This window comes from Psammomys obesus, unplaced genomic scaffold, assembly GCF_907164565.1.
Source record: "Psammomys obesus unplaced genomic scaffold, mPsaObe1.curated_primary_1811, whole genome shotgun sequence".
Lineage (NCBI taxonomy): Eukaryota > Metazoa > Chordata > Mammalia > Rodentia > Muridae > Psammomys > Psammomys obesus.
In genome coordinates this window covers 2,373,411-2,392,491 of record NW_026596046.1, presented here as the reverse complement: position 1 = coordinate 2,392,491, position 19,081 = coordinate 2,373,411, and the positions used below count along the sequence as shown (strand labels likewise).

General features: G+C 40.8%; 1 protein-coding gene across 1 annotated transcript in view; it reads right to left on the bottom strand.

Moving 5' to 3' along the window:
- The window catches only part of Otud7a (OTU deubiquitinase 7A), a 311,702-nt gene that overhangs the window by 110,553 nt on the left and 182,068 nt on the right, over nucleotides 1-19,081 (bottom strand). Inside the window, exon 3 of the mRNA XM_055623230.1 lies at nucleotides 1,468-1,561. The gene's annotated coding sequence lies outside the window, so the exon portion shown is untranslated. The remainder of the gene's footprint in view (nucleotides 1-1,467; nucleotides 1,562-19,081) is intronic.

Genomic DNA, 19,081 nt, shown 5'->3' with positions numbered 1-19,081 from the left:
CACACACACACACACACACACACACACACACACACACACACACACACCTCAGAGGCCCAGAGGCAGAAGAAATCCCTACCACCTCTGTTGTACAGTTCTGAATTAGATTTTTAATTAAATTTTTATTTTTTATATTAATTAGTTTATTTACTTTGTATCCCAGCTGTAGCCCTCTCCCTCATTGCCTCCCAATCCCTCCCTCCCTCATCTCCTCCCTGCCCCTCTCTAAGTCCATTGATAGGGGAGGTCCTCCTCCATTTCCATCTGACCCTAGCTTATCAGGTCTCCTCAGGCCTGGCTGCAATGTCCTCCTCTGTGGCCTAGCAAGGCTGCTCTTACCTCATGGGGGTGGGGGGGAGGGAGGTCAAAGAGCCAGCCACTGAGTTCATGTCAGAGACAGTCCCTGTTCCCCTTACTAGGGAACACACTAAAATCTGTATACCTAAATAAGCTAAACAAGAAGGAGGACCCAGGGTAAGATGATCAATCCTCACTTAGAAATTCAAATGGGATGGACACTGAATTAGATTTTGAATAATTCTATTTCTTTACATGCATGATGTTACATCATCGAAGTCTAACTAATGCATCAGTCCTCTGTAGCACTGTGAGATGGAACACTGGGATCTGACTACTGTGTTTTCCATTATGCTGAAGCCTAATCTGCTGGCTATTAAGAGATACTCTGGGTTCAGTCCTGGATGACTGGACTTACTCATGATGACTGCTAAAATATCTGCTGCCACCTTGAATTTTCACATTCACAGTGACAACCCCACTGCATTCACAGGATGTCACATGTCCTGAGAAGAACAGCTGTAGGCAGAGGGATTTGCATGGGTGCTTGAAGCAACTGGAGAAAGCAGTCCTTGGGTGTGTGTCACCTGGCAGAAGCAGTTTCAGAGCGACTTGTGTTCCCAGTGAGGGCTGATAAAGTACAGATACATCCAGTATCATGTAGATGATGGCCAAGTGTATCCCTCTGTCTGTCTTTATACAGAAAATTTTGGTGGAAGTCAGATATAAGCACATGGATGAGTAGCAGAGACTGTGAAGCCCACAGAATTAAAGTTATCACTGTGTGGACCTTTATGGGAAGTTCACTGATGCCAGGACATATGATGCTCAATTTCATCCCAAGTATGTGATTATTTTTACATACTGCATGGTGTTGTTGATGAATAGCCTCTTCTCCTCTTTCTCTTATAACAACGGACTGGGAGTTTTCAGAGAGCAGGTTTTGCATCTTTAAAGCTAGGTAAACTGGCTTCATTTGGCTGCCTGTGACGGTATTCACTGCTGTGAGAAGGGAAGATATGAACTCCCAATGCCTGGGATGTGGGGACTGAGGTCTCAGGCAAGAGGTCATAGTCTCAGAGCTAGCCATATGTGCTGTCCTATCTACATGTGGCTCCTACTTGGGAGTAAGAGTTCATTGTTGTGGCTAAAAATGAAGAAATGATTGACCTGATGTATGTGGTACCAGTTAGGAGACTCCTTCTTCCTTTGCCTCATGCACCACAGCTTCAGCCGCAAGACTCTCCTCTTCTGTCACTGCCACCTGGGGATAAATAAGAGCAAAGGGCATGTTATCTCCTCTCCTGTGCTTTCTTCATTGTCAAAAGAAGCTGCATTTAAGGCGGGGCCGGTTGCTAGAGGCAGGTCCTTTTTGCATCCTGGCTGCCACAGGCCCTTCCTGGCCAGCCAATCACTTGTTCCAACTAGTGGATGCTGGCAAGAAAAGATGGTCTCAGCTTCCTTTTGGAAAGCACCTGGGATCATGTTCACAGAATAAAATCATTCTAAACCTTGCTAGTAATTTCTGGATCCATCAATACATTTAATTTGAGCTACCACTTTAACTGTACAGTTCAGTGACATTAGATGCAGTTATCCTCCAGGACATTTCATTCTCCTAAATGGAAACTGGCTCCACTAAACACCATCTCCCTATTATTTCTTTCCTCAGGACCTGGCAACTTCCATTTTATTGCCTGTCTTTATGAATTTGACTAGTTACTCCTATAAGTAAACTCTCACAGTATTTGTCTTTTTTTGTGATTAGATCATTTCACTTAGCCTAAGTTCATCAATGTTCACATACATTGTAAACTGTCAGAATTTGAAGGTAAGTCCTCCAAGACTTGGCAGAACTTAGCTGGATATGACCTGAAATCCTCCTCCTTATGGATTAGTTTTCATCATTCAGAAAGATGATATGCAAGGGAAGAAAGCAAGCAATGGTCCTGCCCAGCTGTGCTGCCTATGAACCACAACAATGACCACCACATTATGATATCCTTAAAGGTACAGTAGTGGAGCTTATATCTTGGTAGTAACCAACAGCTATGTCATTGGACTTAAGGCTATCTCAGTAGGAGAGAATTATTGCTTGATACTATAAACCTAGCTGACTATGGCTGGTTAAGCGGGTTGAGTCACAGAATGTAGAGGAGAACTTACCCCTGCAACTTTCCCAAGCCAGTATAATTGCTAACTGCCTAATACTTAACCTTACACTTACAGACAAGTTTAGCGTTCATCCCTCATCAAATAAGCTTCTGTTTGAGGCAGATAGAGACCGCTGTAGAAATTAACTGCTCAAAATGCAGAGAACAACTGACCTCAGTGTGCCCAGCCCCAGTGAATATGTTTCCAACAGAACATAAACCAGCCTGCCTCTATTTTGGGCTGGAAAGCCATTTTATAGTAAAGACAAACTATATTCATTCCTGTTTATGATTAAATCTGTTTCTCAATGGTTTGCTTATGCCACACCTGTAACCTTTACTACAGATGGTTCTGTACTGCCCATTCCAAGAAATGGCAACCATGCCTTTGTTTCGAAAGGTTATTCTAATCACATTGTTATGACTACCTTATTCTGACCACTTTGCAACCATGTCTTTATTTCAGGAGGTTGTTATGAGCAATTTGTTATGCTCATGTTCTGCTTCTGTAACACTGCCCATTTGCCAGCTAAACCTCCCATTTTGAAACCCCTTACTTCTGAGCTATAAAACCCCTATATTACCCATGTACAATGCTGATCTCTTGGACCCCCCTTAAGGTAGAGATAGCCCTTGTACACAGGTAAAAAAAAATAATTAATTGCTTGCTTTAATTAATTTGGCCATGATTTGGGTCAGTGGTCTTTCTCCTTACATCTATTGGATTAACAAGAACCCCTGTAACTAAGACTAATGGAACATAGTGGCAGAAGGGGTAGAAAGATTGTAAGAGCCAGAAGACCAGGGCATCTGTCATGAGATAGTGCCTTCTGGACATGATAGGAAAGCCCCACCCATGAAATCTCGAGAATAAACAAGACCAGCAAATGGCAACACCAATTGACACACCCAAGTAGACTGAGGAAATCTCACAAAGGCCTACCTCTAAATGATGACTACAGAGAGGGAAAGAATCAGGCTTTCCCCAGTAATGAGCTCCCGAGTTAGTCATCCAAACACTGAGTGACCAGCCCGACAGTGATACATATGAGCAACCTAAGTGGACTCAGTAGGTTGTATTTATGTATTTACTCATTTATATATTTATACACATAATATATACTATATTATAGATAGGAAATGATAAAACAAAAGAGGGCATGAATTTGAGGGTGGCATGGGAGGGTTGAAAAATTATATAGGTACAGTACAGATACATGAAATTTTAAAAATGAAAAAAGAAATCGGGAAATATATACTGATGATCAGAAGAGGATCGTTTTCTTTTTTTTTTTTCCTGTGTCTTTTTTCTTTTTATTTATTTATTTATTTGTTATTTATTACAAGTTATTCATTTTGTATCTCTGCTGTAGCCCCTCCCTCATCTCCTCCCAGTCCCACCCACCCTCCCTCCCTCTTCTCCCCCATGCCTCTCCCCTAGTCCACTGATAGGAGAGGTCCTCCTCCCTCTACCTGACCTTAGCCTATCAGGTCTCATTAGGACTGGCAGCATTGTCTTCCTCTGTGGCCTGGCAAGGCCGCACCCCCCGGGGGGAGGTGACCAAAGAGCCAGCCAGTCACTGAGTTCATGTCAGAGACAGCTCCTGTACCCTTTACTAGGGAACCCACTTGGAAACTTAGCAGCCAATGGGCTTCCTTTGAGCAGGTCTAGGTCCTCTCCATGATGGTCCTTGGTTGGAGTGGCTCTATTGGTCTCCTTGTGGAGTTCCTGTACCTTTCTATCTCCCCCTTCTTTCATAAGATTCCCTGCACTCTGCCCAAAGTTTGGCTACGAGTCTCAGCATCTGCCTCGATACGCTGGTCAGTAGATTCTTTCAGAGGCAAAGAGGGCCATTTCCAATGCCGGCATGAGTCTTTGACTCTAGGGCCTGGCAGGTGCTGGAACTCATCCAGAATTGCTGACTGATGCTGGGAGGCTAGGGGTTTACATTCTTGTTGCTGCAGAGATATGCTCAGAGACTGCCACCTTGAAGTGATGGCTGTCCAAATCAGTGGGGAGCAAGACTCAGGTAGGTCTTTCTGATGATGTGACTCACAGAGCACAGGCATGAAGGACTAGGGAAGCACAGGCTTGGAGTGCAGCTTAGTCTTAGGGTCAAGTAAAGGCCCCAGGGTGGAGCATAGGCTGGAGGCCAATGGCTCACCAGTGTGAACCTTTACTATATCTTCACTGCCTGATTTGGGCAAGTGAGTGGCTCCAAGAAGCCTTGCTTTCTTTTCTGAAAAATGAGGTTAAGAACAGCACTGCCTCTCAAAATTGCTGAAAGAATGAAAGAAAATGATGTTTCATAAACATACCCTATGTCACATTAGGGATATAGATTTGAAGCAAATAGCTATCTAATATTAAGGATTTTTGCTCTCTCACTATATATGCACATTCTTACTCTGAAGAGTAACATATAAAAAATGGTCACACATCCTTCAATCTATCCTTCTCTGCAATGGAGGAGCCCATTCTAGTGAGAGGCTCACAGATGCACAGACATTGTGGGATCCATGGCATCTAAGCTCAGATGTCAACATCTTACATTCCGGGCATCTGCTGGCTCCATCCTGTGACTTGGGACAAGTTCAGTGACAGGTTTCTGTGCATGTCATATTAACAAGACAAAGCTTACAGGGCACTTGAGGTCTTAGTTCAGAGGAAAGTCCGGAGAGCCTTGGAATGAAGGGGCATGAGGCTGGCAAAGTGTCCAGTGTGCATGATCCACTTCAAAGCAAGCTTCCACACGCTACAGCTAGGGACACATATGGGTCTTTGAGTAATTTTGGCTGCAGCAAGGCAATGTATCCAGAAAACTCAAACTAAAAAGCCCTGAGTGAGAAGGGAGATGAGACAGAAAGGCAGAAGGAACAGGAAGAGTGTTTAGGGAGATGACAAAAGATAGGACTGCTTGAGAATCAGACAAAAGTGGTTATAGCAACATCTGGCCTTTTTTCTTCTTTTTCTTGGTAAAGCTTATTTTATAAGTGATTAGTAGCTTCCATAGAAGCTAGAGAGAACTTTAGAAACAATGATGGGCAGCTCCAGGCCGAGGTTTGGAAGGAGGCACATGTGTGGGTTCTGAGTCCCTTCCACAAGTACGGTAGATGCAGATGGGATGGACTGAGGAACTGCTTCTGATCCAGGGACCACTGGTCCTGTGCCAGGCCAGCTCCTAGAGCACAGGACAGGGTAGATTAATACACACAGAAAATGGGCCACTAAAATTTGTAAATTACTGGGCAGTGGTAGTACATGCCTTTAATCTCAGCTCTCCGGAGGGAGAGACAGGCAGATCTCTGTGAGTTGAAGGTCAGCCTGGTCTACAGAGGAAGTTCTAAGGACCCTGTCTTGAAAGACAAACAAACAAAAATTGTAAATGTTATTTCATGCTCCAAACATACTATTACCTTCCTTCCCTACCTCATTTCTTCTTGTCCTTCTTTTTCCCCTTCTCTTCTGTGTGTTTTGGTTTCTTTCTGAGAAAGATCCTCACAATATAGCCTAGGCTGCCTTTCAGCTTCTCATTCTCCTGTCTTGACCCCCTGAGCACTAGCAAGTGCTAGTATTATGGGTACAATTCAGTTCCTATACTTTTGAACTCAGATATGTAAAGTGAAGAAAAGAGTAAAGAAAATAGTGCTGTATACATTTTAAAACTATTTTTCCAGGGGCGAGCAGGCAAAGACACACATCTCATAGAACACGTGTGCCCCCCAAATGTAACTAAAATATTCTTCAATGAAAAACTTTGAATATGCCTGAAAGTAGACAAAAGAACATATGATAAACATCAATGGACCATTCAATTATGACAATAATCAATTTAAAGCTAATCTTTAAAAAATATTTATTTATTATAATTTATTTACTTGTATCCCAGCTGTAGCCCCCTCCCTCATCATTTCCCAATCCCATCCTCCCTCCCTCTTTTCCTCCTATGCCCCTTCCCAGTCCACTGATAAGGGAGGTCCTCCTCCTCTTCCATCTGACCCTAGCCTATCAGGTCTCATTGTCTTCCTCTGTGGCCTAGTAAGGCTGCCCCCTCAGGGGGAGGTGGTCAAAGAGCCAGCCACTGAGTTCAAGTCAGAGTCATTAAAGCTAATCTTATTCTTCCATACTTCCAATCATATTCCTTTCGCTTCATTAAAAAAACAAAACAAAACAAAAAAACCACTATTCTAACATTTCATTCACAAGTTGATAAGTATTTTTGTAAAAGAGTCTAAAACAGGGGCTGGAGAGATGGCTCAGTGGTTAAGGGCACTGACTGCTCTTCTAGAGGACCTGGGTTCAAATCCCAGCACCCACATGACAACTGTCTGTAACTCCAAGATCTGACACTCTACTCACATAGACATGCAGGCAAAATATCAGTGCACATAAGATAATGGCAAATAAAATTAAAAAAAGAGTCTAAAGCATAACCACAAAAATACTATCTCACTTAAAAATTAACAATAAATTTCTAGGGCAATTAATATTCAGAGAGTAGGAAAATGACAACATAACTTTGAACCTCTGGCACATAGTTCAAAGAGTTCTAAGAGGAAGATTCATAGACATACATGCTCACATTAAAAAAACCAGATACATCACAAATAAATAACCTAATGATGCTACTGAAAGTCATAGAAAAATAAGAGAGGCAAACTCAAAGCAATAGATATCAAGAAGTAAATATTAAGGCAGAAGTTACAAAATGTAGATTAAAATAACAATACATAGAATCAACTAAAGAGTTCTTTAAAAAGGATGTAAGTTTGACAAATCTTAGCTACACTAACCTAAATAAATACATAAATACATAAAATACAAAAGAAAAAAATCAGAACCAAAAGAGGAGTAGTTGCTCTGATTAAGTCCAGAAGATATTAGAGAGAACTTTAAAAATATAATTCCAAGATGATGAAAAATCTATGAGATGGATAAATTCTTTAAAACACATAATCTACTCAGATTTGATCAAAGAGATATCAACTTAGACCCACAGCAAGCAATGACATTAAAGCAGTGATTACAAGCTTTCTTCCAAAGAAAAGTCTGGGACCAGACAGATTCACTCCTGAATCTTACTGAATCCTACTGAGCTTTAAAGGAAGAAAGAACACAAATTAAAAGGAGCACTGCTAAATTCAGTCTATAGAGCTAGTATAACCCAGACCAAACCCAGAGAAAAACACAACAGGAAAAAAAAACCCTCTAAAAACCAGCTTAGCTGATTAACTAACACAGATGTAAAGTTTCTCAATAGCTACTTGTAAAACTTAATTAAAAAGCCATTAGGAAGATGTATACACAACGATCAAATTGGCTTCATCCAAGGGATGAGAAGTGGTTCAACATAGGAAATCAACAAATGTAATACACTACATAAATAGACCAAAGGACAGAAATCACAAGTAATAAAGGCATTTCTCAAGGTTTAACTTGTTTTCCCTACAAAAATCATTAATAAACAAGGTGTAGAACATACATGAGTAAAATAAAGGCTATAAGTGACAGTGCTCTGGCCAACATTACTAAACGGGGGAAAAGCTGACAACACTTCTTCTGAAGACTGGGGTGAGACAAGGGTGCCTGATCTCTCCATCTTATTCATCTCAGTCTTAGCTAGAACGATAAGACTAGAGAAAGAAACAGCAGGGTTTAGAAATAAAAAGGAGAAGCCACAGGGTTCATATTCGCATATAACATGACACTATGTAAGAGGTCCTGGGAATGCCATCAAACTCTTAGATCTGATAAGTTCACTGTGTGAAGTAGGTAGATTCAAAACCTACATACACATGTAAATAGCTTTTCTAATCAGCAACAACCAATTGCCAAGACAGAAATCAGGAAAAATATCTCCTTCATAGGAGATTCAAAAATTCTAAGGAATAATTCTAACCAAGGAAGTGAAAGAGCTCAAACTTTAAGACTTTGGAAAAGTAAATTGCATGACACACTAGCCAATGGAAAGGCTTTCCATGCTCATGGATTAGCAGAGCTGATATTGTAAAAATGGCAATATTGCTTCTCAAACCACCATCCTGCAAACAGTCACAGAACAGGTGACGCAGTTGTTGAGCAATGTTGGCAGATCATCAAAGGACTCAATTTGGCTGGTTAAAAGATGTATCAGAACTGAAAAAAAGAATTCCAGAATTGTCATTGCCACAGCAATAGGATTTGCTATAATGGGATTCAATGGCTTCTTTGCAAAACTGGCATCATATACCTATAAATAATATTATTGTGGGTGGCTGAATACTTTCTCATCTTGGGAACTAGTCAACAAGTGAGGGTGTGAGAAGCTCATGAAGTAAAAATTTGCTTTTTTACTTTGTGGTTTTCTTTCCTTTCCCCTTCTACCATGTTTTCTATTTCTAAATTAATTTTAAAATAAACACATTTTCCATAATAAAAATAACAATATGACTAAAAATAATATAGAGATCAATGCAGTTCTATCAAAATTCTAACACCATTCTTCATGGAACTAGAAAAATTAATAAAATTCATATAAAAATATAAAAGGTCCCTTACAACAAAAAAAATGTGCTGGGTATCATAATACCTACTTTAAATATTACTACAGGGTATAACAAGACAAAGATAGCCTTGGTTCTGGGACAAAAACAGTGAAATAAATCCACACAGAGCTATCTACTTTTTGACAAAGGTGTCAAAAATATACACTAGTATAAAAGAATCTTAGATAAGGGTGCTGGGAAAACTGTGTATTCATGTGGAGAATAAACTTAGAACCCTATCTCTCACTTGTACAAAAAACAAATTCAAAGCAGGTAAAAAACCTGAAGTTGTGAAGCTGCTCGAAGAAAACGTAGGGAAGATACTTCAAAACGCAGGTGCAGCAGGGCCCCAAAAAAGACTCCAGCATAGAAAATAATCTCATGATCATTAACAAATGGAGTCACATGGGCTCTAAAAGTTTCTGCACAGTAGCAAAACTATCAGCAGAGGGAGAAAGCCACAGAATGGAAACAAAAGCTCTTCATTAACTATGGCTAATAGGAAGAATATATAAAGAACTTCATACTCAAACATAAAAAAATACTAAATCTCCTAGTCAATAAATGAGATAATGAATGGAGAAGACTGTTTTCAAAAGCAAAAAGCACCAGTGGCCCAATTAAATGGTTTTAAAAGTGTCCAACATTTTGAGCCACTGGGGAAACACAAATTAAAAACACTTCGGGATTCCATCTCACCCCAGCCACAGTGGCTGTCATCAAGAAAACATGTCTCAGCAAATGCTGGAGAGGACGTGGGGAAAGAGGAGTCAGTAGTCACTATTGGGCATTAAAGTGGTACAGCCATTGTGAACATCTGTGTTGAGGCTTCCCAAATTACTAAAGCTAGAACTACCAAATGAACAGCTGGGATACCATGTGATACCACTCCTGGGAACACACTCCAAAAAAAGCTTTAGGTCCTATCACACAAATACTTGCACATTCATATTTATTGCTTCAGTGCTCATTAAAGCTAGGAAATAAAATCAGCCTAGAAATCTACTAACATGTGAACACATAAAGAAAATGTGATACTTACACACAGTGGAATTTCAATCAGCATAAAGAAAAACAAAATCACGACACTCTATATGAGATCACTATATTCATCAAAGTAATTCATAACCAGAAAGACAAATGTCACATACATTCTCTCATATGCAGATCCTAGATGTGTGTGTGTGTGTGTGTGTGTGTAAGCTAAAGTGTGACCATGAGAAGGTAGAAAGATGTCTTAAGTGAGAGAGGTCAAAAGAGTAATTTGTGTGCAATGGGGCTACTGTGAAGAGGGCCATCAAAGCAGTGGCATGGGAATACCATAGGGAAACCCATTACTTTGTATGCAAATTAAGAGATTAATAATTAAAAACATCCAGAGCTGGCAATGATTTCAAGTGTTAAAACCGTTCCCGCATTGTTTGAGACAGGATTCGAGAATGAGTGATAGGTTGTAACTGGTTTTACTTATTTTAACCTGTAAGTTTTACTCCATCGTTTTTCTTTTGGTTTGTTGAAAAAAACTAGTATTTCCTAGAGAGTTTTCCACTGTCTGTGTTTTCCTGATTGTTCATAATGTGTCCTGTGGCCTTTTTACTTCTTATATGTTAGCAAATAGTTACAAAGACTGTTAGATACACATTCAGTTTGGGTATGTTTTGCTGTTTGTCTGTTCCCATTAGTGACCTAAATTGCTGAATTCCCAACTTGGGAGCACCTCGGGCAATGACTGGGTCATTGCCTCACCTGCCAATCTATTTCTCAGTTTCTCAGGCTTCTACGTAGAGCCTGTAATTCTGTCATTCCTTTTTATTAGCTGAAGAGTGTGTGTGTGTGTGTGTGTGTGTGTGTGTGTGTGTGTGTTATTACATGAGTGTGCATTTGTGCTGAGACACTGGATTGCTCTCCATCTTATGTTTTAACGCAGTGTCTCTGTGAACCTAGAGTCAATGACCCAGCTATACTGGCTGGCCAATGAAGTTCCAGGCTCTGCCTCTGCCCCACCTCCTTAAGTGCTGGGGCTTCAGGCACAGCGCTACACCTGTATTTTTACCTGGGTGCTAAGGATCCAGACTCAGGTCTTCATGGTTGTGTGGTGCTGCAGATGCTTTACGGACAGAGACATCTTCCCCGTCTCCACAGAAATGCTTATATTTGTGGTTGTGAGCCTAGCCTTTTAAGGACTGAGCCATCTCTCCAGCCCAATCTGACGAATTTCTTTTTTTTTTAATGTAAAGATATATACTTATTCATAAAATTAATTGCAGACACGTTTGTGCGGAATTCTCAAGTATCACTTGTATTAATTCACAACCCACCAAAAACAAACAGTTCAGTCAGTGGTATTGAAAGATTTTGATGTTGATCTCCAAGTAGTCATTTTGTATGCTGAGATGGAAGCATCAATGAAGGATTTGATGAATTTCTTAAAGAGAAATTTCCACTATCTACTGTTTGACCATATGTAATGGACTTCTAGCAGGAAAAGCAAGAGATGCTGAGCTCCTTTCATTTCATTTCATTGGCTAAGTGATTTTTCTGGCTTCCCTCACTGACAGAGAATTTGTTTTTTCTCCTACCCTTTCAGTCCTCCTCCTTTCCCCTCCTTTTTTAAAAATTATTTTTATTAATTACAGTTTATTCACTTTGCATCCTCCCTGTACCTCCCTCACTCCTCCCCTCCCAATCCCACTCTCCCTCTTCCTCACCCATCCCTCTCCGAGTCCACTGATAAGGGAGGTCCTCCTCTCTTTCCCCTCCTTTTTTATATCTTGGTATCAATTTTTGAGTGGTTGAGGACTTGCCCAGCATATGTTGGGTCCTGGACTTGATTCCCTCTGGCACTACACACAGAAATAGCATAATTTTGGTATCATGATCTGAATATACTCAGTGCATTTTAATCTACTCAATAAACATAGTTATCATTTTTATGGATGACCAAATTGTCCTCCTTTTGGGCAGTGACGCCTCTTTGGGTTAGCTCTACTGTTCTGAACTAGACTGCTTTGATTCTGGAATGGCTGACAGGCGATGACAAGATGTTCCAGGTTTGTTTTGTCCATTTACTATCCCAGATCTGAAATCTGCTGTTTTGACATGTCCAGTGGGAAGGTCTGCTTTTCATTTTTACAGCATCTACAGAGATAGACCCAGTGAGAACGGATTTGGAGAATAGAGTCTGAGCTTAGTGCACCCTCTGATGCTGGTTTAGTCGCTGTCGATAGGACGTTTTAGTCGATGCAGCTCTGAAATACATTTTAGATAAAATAAAATTTGTTTGCTTAAGTGTTTCCAGATTAAATGGAAGACTTGAGTGGTTTCTTTCCTCTAAAGATTCATCTCATTTTATGTGTATGGTGTTTTGCCTGCGTGCATTTATGTACCATACGCATGTAGTGCCCACAGAGGTCAGAAGAGGATCATTGGATCCACTGACATGGTAGTTACAGATGGTTTTAAGTGTGCTGAGAACTGGACCTGGGTCTTCTGCAAGAGCAATGGGTCCTCTTAACTGATGAGCCATCTCTTGCCTTTCAGCGTTTTCTCTTAAACTCATTTGATTCACATGTGATCTCCCTATGCTTACCTCTAACCCAAGTTCTGAATAACATCAGGAGTGACAGAATATTACATAACTGTTCAATGTATCCTAGAAGAACTTCATAATCATAGGGGCATTTGTGAACAATGTCTTCCCTGTCCCTGTTATGTGTGTCAACTGAGTATTGTATTTCTTAACAAAGTTATTGATTTTTCTGAGTTGAATGTATATCTCGAAGGGCCAGCGAGATGGCACAATGATTAACAGCACTGGCTATTCTTCCAGAGGACTCAGGTTCAATTCACATGGCAGCTCAGAACCCTCTGTCACTTCAGTTCTCGGGATCTGATGCTTTCTTCTGACCTCCGCTATCATCAGGTATGCATGTGGTATACATATACACACAGATACATACATACATACATTCATATGTACATACACGCACATTTTGTGCTTTGAACTCACACAGACAGTACCCAATCCTCTTCTCCGAAAGAGAAAACCCCACAACGAATGATAACCACTAGTTCTGAAGGAAAGACTGGGCATGGAAGTGAATTCATTAAGGCCACAAAGCATGAAGACACCAGTCCTGGTTTGCAAGAGTCATGCCCTTGCAGCTATGTTAAGCCACCTTCCAGGGTAGATTACTACCAGATATGTCACTTGACCTTTGAAAACCCGTGGCAGGGCTTTGCCACAGCCTCTGAGGCTGCTAGCTCTGGGGTGTGTGCAGCTCCCTTGCTCTGAAAGACAAATGTTCTCATTTTCCAGGCTCACCAATCTAGCTGTTACACGGGTATGAAATATGTGTCTGAATTAGACCACTGTGCCCTCAACAAAGGCTCCTATTAGAGCCAAACAATGCACCAAGTAGGCTGATCCTCAGCTTTGGATCGATCTAGTCATTTCATTCAGCTTTGTATCCAGCTGAAGTACAAATGGAAAACAGCCTAGGTCTGGCTTCTCTCACAGATTCCCACTGTCACCGAGCTGCTCCTGACCTAGCTTACCTACCTCCTCTTCTCTCTGTGTAAGCTTCTTTTGAGGGAGGGCTCATATTTTACTTGTCTTATGACCACGAGTTTGGCTATATAATGCTAAATGAATATGCTGAAGGATCAAACAAAAGAGACTGGGAAGCCTACACTCAAGTTCTTACTCCATTCTGACAGGTAGAAATGAAAATAACCACAAATCAACTTACACTAGATTAAACATAATGCTATTACTTACAACATTTTTACGTCCATCAGAATTAAAATAAGATTTTTGTGGGTGTGTCATTTTTGGGTGGTCCCAGAGATGGAAGCCAGGGCTTTGTATAGACTGGGTGAACATTCTACCACTGAATCACTTCCAGGCCTAATTCAGATTTTATTGTTTTGGTGTTTGTCATAATACTGGGTGTCACACACAGGTCTTCATGAAAGCCAGAAATGTGCTCTATCATGGAGCCATGCCCCTGGCCTAGGAGAAGCCTTTGAGGAGGATTTAGAATGTCTGAGTAAAAGTCAACAGTACAGAAAGTCTTGCAGGCCCAGGGGCTTCCAGCCACAAGGGTTGTGGCAGAAGGGCAGAGCCAGCCATCTGTGGCTTTAGCTGAATCCTAAGGGCTGTAAGTGTTTCTGGGATAGAGCTGACATATGTGCTTCAGGGAAAGAGGCAAAGATACAGAACTTGATAACAGAGTGAACTGTGCACGGCAGGCGAAGCAGTGGGAAGGTACTTGCTCACATGATGGAACTTGCCCACTCTCTCCACCCTACAGCCTAACGCAGACAGATGGCACTCAGCTCTGGGGGCATCATGAGTGGTCAAAGCTGGCAACACATTCAGTCCCCTGGCCTGAGATCTCCAACCTGAGTGAAGTCTGGCTGGCAATAATGCCCACTTGAGGGAAACTGATGTCATCCAGTCTGGCCCATGAAAAAGCATCAGTTTTCCAGGCAGAAGGTAGCAGGCTAGCCAGTGTGGCCCACTCCCATGCTGTTTCATTCTTGTCCCTTCGTCTTAAAAGAGAGGCTAATTTCCACAGGTCCAATGTGTATGTTGTGACTGTGAAATGTGAAGAGAAAGAAAGAAAAAAGAGGAGAAAATGCACTAAAATTTGGACAGAGCCTGGTACCATCGAACATCTACACTAGACTTAACCTGCATTGGGGTTTTATTATAATTTTCCTATAAATAGTGATTCATTCAAATCAGTGAAGTCAAATGTTTAACTTCATGTATAATTTGTATATGAGAGTAAAATGCTTTGGATGTCACAATTAGACGAGAAGCAACTGAGAAAAATAATCTAAGACAATTGTCACTCATAAATGTACATGCAAAGCTAAAAATGAAAAATGGACTAAAGCATCTAAGCTGCAGACAAAGATAAAGGAAAGCCTGGGCACTGCAGGTTCTAGGAGCGGCAGGACCCAGGTGCTGCAGGGATCCTCTTGTCTTGGGTCCATAGTAATGGAGGTTGCTGAACTGAAGGGTTCAGGGTTAAGTGCAAAGGAGTTCTGGAAATTCTGCAGTCACCACAAGACGGTCTCATTCCAGACTCACATGAAAGAAAAACACATATTTATCTTATTAAATTCTCCATTATTTATTTTGGCACCAGTAGGCAGACATAGTTCTGATGCTGATAAGACATAAGAAAAAATTTCACCTTCTTCCGATGTTTATCCTGTTTGCCTTTCTGAATGAAGACTGAACATCTACCCAGGGTCCTCCTTGCTTAGCTTCTTAGGTGTACAGATTTTAGTATGATTATCCTGTATTATATGTCTAATATCCACTTATAAGTGAGTATATACCATGCGTGTCTTTCTGCTTCTGGGATAGTTCATTCAGGATGATCTTTCCTAGTACCCACCATTTGCCTGCAAATTTCATGATTTCCTTGTTTTTAATTGCTGCATAGTATTCCATTGTGTAAATGTGCCACAATTTCTGTATCTATTCCTCAACTGAGGGACATCTGGGTTGTTTACAGATTCTATCTATTATGAATAAAGCTGCTACAAAAGGGTTGAGCAAATATCTTTGTTGTATACTTGAGCATCTTTTGGATATATGCCTAAGAGTGGTATAGCTGAAATCTTGAGGTAGCACTATTCCTAATTGTCAAAGAAAGTACCAGATTGATTTCCAAAGTGGTTGTACAAGTTTATATTCCCACCAGCAATGGAGGAGGGTTACCTTTTCTCCACAACCTCTTCAGCATGTGTTGTCACTTGAATTCTTGATCTTAGCCATTTTAGAAGGTGAAAATAAGGAACAAGACAGGAGCCTACCACAGAGGGCCTCTGAAAGACTACCCAGCAGAGTATTAAAACAGATGCTGAGACTCATAGCCAAACTTTGGGCAGAGTGCAGGGAATCTTATGAAAGAAGGGGGAGACAGAAAGACCTGGAAGGGTCTGGAGCTTCACAAGGAGAACAACAGAACCAACAATTCTTGGCAGAGGGGTCTTTTCTGAGGCTGATACTCTAACCAAGTACCATGCATGGAGATAACCTAGGCCCTCTGCACAGATGTAGCCCATGGCAGCTCAGTATCCAAGTGGGTTCCCTAGTAATGAGAACAGGGACTATCTCTGACATGAACTCAGTGGCTGGCTCTTTGATCACCAACCCCTGAGTTGGGGAGCAGCCTGACCAGGCCACAGAGGAAGACTATGAAAGACAGTCCTGATGAGACCTGATAAGCTAGGGTCAGATGGAAGGGGAGGAGGTCCTCCACTGTAAGTGGACTAAGGAAGGAACATGGGAGGAGATGAGGGAAGGAGGAAGGGTGGGATTGGGAGGGGATGAGGGTGGAGCTAAAGCTGGGATACAAATTGAATAAATTGTAATAAAAATTATATTAAAAAATAAGAAAAATTGAGGGGATAAAAATCATCTCAAAAGGTGCCAAAAGTCATTTGCTTGTATGCCATCTTGAAACAATACAGAGGTGAAAGAAAAGTTTCTTTTCCCTACTAAAGAGCATAGATCTAAACTCACAAAAATGATCAGAACTAATAATGAGACCATTCATAAAAATCCACTAAAATTCAGGGCAATTCATGGCTAATAGGACACAGGGAAAACTTTAGAAAGCTGGTACAAGACTAAGATGTAAAAATCAATACTTTTCTCCATTTAGTTAGTGAAGCATTTCAAGTACAATAAAAAGATCCATTTTATAGGAGCAAACACAAAAGAGTCTTTGAGTCAACAAAGGGAATGCAAAAAAAGCAAGAGACACTTTTATTTTGTTCTTTTTCAGAAAACAAGCTTTCCCCAAGGTCTAGAACTTAAATACAGGACAGGAGACTGTGTGAATGCTGCAGATTTTTCTAGCATTTGGCTGAAGTCATCTCAGAGCTTTTCATTGAGTAGCAGCTTATAAAACATAAGAGGATAAGCAAGAAACTCCAAAACACTTCTGATAAAGAAAAAAGTGGAAATAGGTACTCATGTCTAACCTGTGGCCCATAAGGCTCTAAGTAGCTGAGGATAGCTATGAATGCAGCCCAACAGAGCGTCGTACTTCAAACACGATAACACTGTTTTTAGGTGATTTTTAAAAATAACTCACCTGCATAGTCCTTAATTGTGAACTTTGTAAATGAGAATGCTGTGTTGCAATGTCAATGGTTTGATATGCTTTAGAGAAATTTATCTCCTTAAATTGACATCATACATGGAAGTATGGTGATTAAGGCAGTGGAGAGAGAGAGAGAGAGAGAGAGAGAGAGAGAGAGAGACAAAGAGAGACACAGAGAGACACAGAGATAGAGATGTGTGTGTGTGTGAGTGTGTGTGCACCTGTATACTTGTGTGCTTGCATGATCTATGTGTATGATTGAGTAAGGGGAGAAAACCTGGCACATGTGCTTAACTGACTATCTAAGATGCACTCACTTTTTTCTTCACGACTATACTTGCTGTTGTTCCTGGCTGCATCATACCCAGTTATGTAATTCACCATGGTTAGCAATCAATCAAGATGATTCAGACATGCTCTGCTAGTTTTTCTTGCATCCAAAAGCATTCAGTTGGCCAGTTTTCCCATGAACCCCTAAAATTCAAGAGGAAACATGGTGGGTTCTGTGTGACAAACATTTTGCATTCTTTGCAAAAGAAACATGCATAACACCTTCCTCTTTTCTACCCCTCAAGAGATGTGATAAATGAACCTGTGACTATGAGGAAACATCAAGAAAACCCAGATGCCGCAGCTGTGACATCCCTAAATAGCTTCCCTGGTGTCATCACCAAGTGCTGGCAGTCTTGTGAAAACAAGCTGGGTAACTCTCCTGTCACTTGGGGATGAGAGTTTCATTAACTGAAAGAATGACAGATGCAGAGACTCCTAAATGCATGGATTTCCAAGAGGCAGGATGGTCCATAAAGCGAGTTGGCCATCTTGTAAGAATAAACATTTCAACAAGTCCTATAGAAATTTATTAAGAAATAAAATGGTTTCTTGTTTGTTGTTACTATTTGTTAAACAAACAAAGCTGCAAGTGTGTCAGTGGATGAGTATGGATGAGCACGCTTGTGACCTCAGTGTAGCATAGACTGCAAACCCTGGTGATGTGGACTTAGGGCCTCCTCATGAACATGTCTTATGCAGAGAGATATAGCCACACCAGAAAGGCTAGCAGAATATGATGTGGTCATTTCCTGGTCTGGTTCCTAACTGCCTCCCAGATGTCAGCTTTTCTTTGACTCCTCATTTGCTGGTGTGCAAAGAGTCTTGCAGAGGCCTGAAGCCACAGGGCATGGTGGAGTCTCTGGAGGAAGAAAGGGGGTACCTAGGCAATCATATGGAGCAGGAAGCTCCTTTTCACCACGCTGGAATAAGACAAGAAGAAAACAAAGTTATGCCATGTTAAAGCACGGCGATCTAAGGGAATGTTTCAGACTTTATCTGGCCTCTAATACAGGAAGGCTTTAGAAGACATAAAAAGCAAAAAGCCACTTTAGTAAAACTCATAATAGCAAAACCTCAAAATTTTAAGTGACAAAATGTGTAACAACTTTTTCTTCACTATGTAAAAGAATTCTAGATACTTTTGGAAACTACATAATAAAGAAGCAACCAGATTAAGAACCTATGACTGGCACTCCCCAATAAGGAGAAAAAAATCGAATGTGTAATTGTTAGGAAATTCCAGTGACCAAATGACAACTCAAATCCAAACAACCATAGTAATAATAGGGAGAGGTACAGTAAATTACAGGAGAGCCACTGCCTTTTGTCCCTCTTCATATTGCTAAGGAAAAAGTCTGAAAACCACAAGTCCTGGTGAACCACGTCCCCCTAACACTGCTGGCAGGAACATTTTAGGCTACTGGTGTGGTCAGTTAGGACATCCTTTCAGTAGCTAATGCTTTGTTTTAATGTACATACCTTGTAAGTCAATAATTCTACCTCTCAGCACTTTCTTTCTTTCTTTTTTGGGAGATGTTTCTTTTCTTTTTTAAAATATTTTTTTATTTTAAAATAATTTTATACATTCACTTGTATCCCAGCTGTAGCCCTCTCCCTCCTTCCTTCCCAATCCTCCCC